The 3,959-nt window shown below is 40.9% G+C and overlaps 1 non-coding gene across 1 annotated transcript; it reads left to right on the top strand.

Moving 5' to 3' along the window:
- Nucleotides 1-754: 754 nt before the first annotated feature.
- On the top strand, nucleotides 755-861 carry LOC136386586 (U6 spliceosomal RNA). The gene has a single exon (XR_010747956.1). It is a non-coding gene; the product is annotated as a U6 spliceosomal RNA (small nuclear RNA).
- The last annotated feature ends 3,098 nt before the right edge of the window (nucleotides 862-3,959 follow it).

Genomic DNA, 3,959 nt, shown 5'->3' with positions numbered 1-3,959 from the left:
TTAATTCAGAAAGACAAAATAATTACACAGATGTTGAAATTCCAGTTATATACTTAATACTTTGCCAAATGGGGTCACCAATTTAAGCTCTAGCCCCAAGTTTGGTGTGATATATCCAGTTGAGCACATGGCATGCAGAAGGGGGTGAGAGAAGGTGACATCCTAATGGCATGTCATCAAACACTTGCCCACCCTCCAGTTCACTGGGTGAAGTGTCAGTTCACCAAGCCAGGGTTGTGAGTCCAACAGGAACCAGTCTAATTCCTCATTCCAACAGGACTTAACTAGTTGTTATCTGTCAATAAATATCTAGCTTTAAAATTCCATGCTCTGAATCAATTTTCCTAAGTCATGAACTGTTGCTCTTTCTGCAAACTAAACACTGACTACATTCAAAGGTTAGTTTGAAAGGGCCTCATGGAGTATCTTCTCTTTTGCCAAAAGACATCTTATCATGCCACACATCTCCAGGCAGAGACTGCTTTTTGGTATACAAAAAGTGAACCAAAGTTCTTAGTCTATAAAGCATGTGAAGCATCTTAAAAGGGTTATATTATTCCTACTCTAACACCTACAGAATGCTTCTTTCTCTCTGATTTTTCAGCAAATGTTTTGTACAAGTAAGCAAAAGCATTACAATCAAAACATCATGGCCTTGGATTCTAAAACCATAATTTCTGTTTTGCTTTATTGTGCCTAGCTAAAATCCTATGAGTTAGTCTTTATTTTGCTGTTTAAAAAAAAATAGCCTTTTGTGCTCGCTTCAGCAGTACATATACTAAAATTGGAATGATACAGAGAAGATTAGCATGACCCCTGCTCAAGGATGACACGCAAATTCGTGAAGCGTTCCATTAAAAAAAAAAAAAAAACTTTCATAAGTGTGATGATGAGAGCACCAAACTGCAAGTTCTAATGTTGCCTTTGGATAAGAAGTTGTTCCCTATTCTTCCTCTCCTCTCATATTTAAAACAAGAATCATCTTCAACTAGGTATTTATGGACAGAGAACAACTGACTAAGTCCTGTTGGAACAAGAACTAGATTGATTCCAAGCCTCCCGAACTCACCTCAGTGTTCCCGGTGTCTAGCATCCTTCCTGGATCTGAAAGACAAGCCAAATTATTTTGGGTAGATATAAAGTGCTATTGAAAATAGAGGTTTCATATTGCATGGGGTTTTTTAAAGCACTATTGAAAGGTAGCATTTAGAAAACTATTCAAATAACTAGAATTCAAAAACTAGAATAGTATCAGCCCTCTCATCTAAATACTCTCATTATGCCCCTCTTTCAGGCATTACTGCCCCATGATCAGCACTATCCCAACACTAAAAATTAGTTTTGCCTGTTTTTGACCTTTAAATGAGTAGAAGCATACAATATGTTCTCTTTTGTGTCTGGTTTCTTTCACTCACTGTTTTGTTTATGAGATCCAACTATGTTGGATCTGATCATGGTGTGTTCGTTCTCAGTTCTGTATAGTATTCCATTGTGTAAATATACCACAGTATATTTATCCAACCTACTGTAGTCAGGCAGTATTTGGATCATTTCCAGTTTAGAGCTTTTATAGAGGGCTGTGATCTGTATTTGTGTTTTCAAGTTCTTGGGTTAATTTATTTATTCAGGTTTTTGGGTTAGAGTAATCACTTTTCCCAAGGAATGCCTTCACTTACATCTTTAATTTCAAGCTAATTTTCATATTCCTTTTTACTTGTTGGGTTAATTATAGCTAGAATTGCAGACCAATTATCAAAGAGATGGTGAGTAAATCAACCTTCTGAGAGAAACATAGTTTACAAGTTTAAGCAAATGACTGCAATTTTCTACCCCCAAATATTGTGACATGCAGTTGCTTTCATAAACATTTATAACCTCAGGGTTACAAGTCAACAGTCTTTAGAGTTACTAAAACAAACCTTGCAATATTATAGATATGCTCTTTGTCGTTTTTTAGTAAACAGCCTTAGACATTCAACTTTATAATGATGCTATATACAAGAAGTAAAATTTAGCTTAAATGTGAAAACTGGTATGTAAACAAATACTTGTTAAATTTTGTTCTTATCTTTCTAAGCAAAGGGTAATAGTTAATCTACCGGTTCTCATTGTCAAAAATGCTTGTCAATATCATAAACTTTCTCCCCATGTTTTCTCATATACTGATTTTTGAAACTTTTATCCCCTATTTTCAACACTTATCTTAATTGAAGCTGAATCCAAGATAGTTGTGCCCTGGCCAGGTGGCTCTGTTGATAGGAGCTTCGTTCCAATATGCCAGGGTTGTTGGTTCAATCCCTGATCAGGGCACATACTGGAATCTATCAGTGGGTGCAGGAATGGGTGGAAGAGCAAGTCAGTTTCTCACTCTCTCTCTTTCTTGCTCTCAGTCTCTCTCAAATCAATAAAAGTTCTAAAAAAGATACTTGGGACATTTTTATATTTTACACAATGATGCATATATAAATTCCTTTGATAATGATTACTAAAAGTTTCACTGAATGCAAATAAATTAAATAATATTTTAGAAGATAGTTAATATGTGAAGACCCCACTAGGTGTTCTCATGGCTTTGCTTGCAATCCCCCTTTTACACTTCTGTATTTTAGAGATGTCAACTAGGAAGAGGTAGCATGATTAATAATGATTTGACTGTTCAATTAAGGTGAAGTCAAGTATGATTTTGAGATCTCTTGAGCAAGCACCTAATATTGAAGAGATAGAGAAGAAAGATATGGAAAGTAAGAGGGGAAAATACAAGGAATGTTTCTTAACAGGTGGCATTAGAGAGCGTGGCTAGACAAGCCATCAGTAATAAATAGCACAGTGGGAAAATTAGCAGCATATCTGAGAAATAATGAAAGGATCACAGCTTACACCTGGGTAAATGGGAGAGAACTCTAAGGATACGAGCATATTAAAAGTAAATAAGTAAACATTTCTGTAGTGCACATGTGCAGAGGGGAGACAGGTATCTGTGAAAAGGTACCTACTCACAAAAAAAAAAAAAAAAAAAAAAAAAAAAAAAAGCGAGAAACAACTTATAACAGGTGGAGCTTGTAGGCTGGGTTTCCCTGGTGTAGACCCTGAAATGAGAATTCACCTAAAAGTGACTTAGTCATAGGCATTCCAAAGTAAGGCGGGAGGGAAGGAGGCCAAGCAAGGTTACAACAGCCAGCAAATCCCACAGAGGGTAACTTGGGCTTGGTCCTGAGGGTGTGCTGGGGACAGTGGCGGTCACACCTCAGGGTTGTTCCCATCCGAAGCGTAGGGACTGGAGTGTTGCTACTGCTGGACTATCAGTCGTTGGCCAAGGACTACCCGTGAGGGTGCCTCCAGCTCTCTCTGCACAGGCGCAGCAGGTGCTGGCAGCGGCAACACGCCTGCTAAGGAGGTGCACTGCTGCTGCTGAGCGAGAACACACTGGGGAAGCAGGCGTGCGCAAAAACTCCGCTGGGGGCCCTGGCCGGTTGGCTCAGCGGTAGAGCGTCGGCCTAGCGTGCGGAGGACCCAGGTTCGATTCCCGGCCAGGGCACACAGGAGAAGCGCCCATTTGCTTCTCCACCCCTCCGCCGCGCCTTCCTCTCTGTCTCTCTCTTCCCCTCCCGCAGCCAAGGCTCCATTGGAGCAAAGATGGTCCGGGCGCTGGGGATGGCTCCTTGGCCTCTGCCCCAGGCGCTAGAGTGGCTCTGGTCGCAACATGGCGATGCCCAGGATGGGCAGAGCGTCGCCCCTGGTGGGCGTGCCGGGTGGATCCTGGTCGGGCGCATGCGGGAGTCTGTCTGACTGTCTCTCCCTGTTTCCAGCTTCAGAAAAATGCAAAAAAAAAAAAAAAAAAACTCCGCTGGGGTCCACGGGGATAGCAGGCCGAGCTCTAATGGCATCTGCTACAAAGCTCGAAAGCATGGTTATTAAAGTAGGCAGTATCTCCACAATCGATAGCACAAGCAGGACCAGAG

The sequence above is a fragment of the Saccopteryx leptura genome, chromosome X (assembly GCF_036850995.1).
Source record: "Saccopteryx leptura isolate mSacLep1 chromosome X, mSacLep1_pri_phased_curated, whole genome shotgun sequence".
NCBI classification, from domain to species: domain Eukaryota; kingdom Metazoa; phylum Chordata; class Mammalia; order Chiroptera; family Emballonuridae; genus Saccopteryx; species Saccopteryx leptura.
This window is presented reverse-complemented; position numbering and strand designations above follow the sequence as displayed.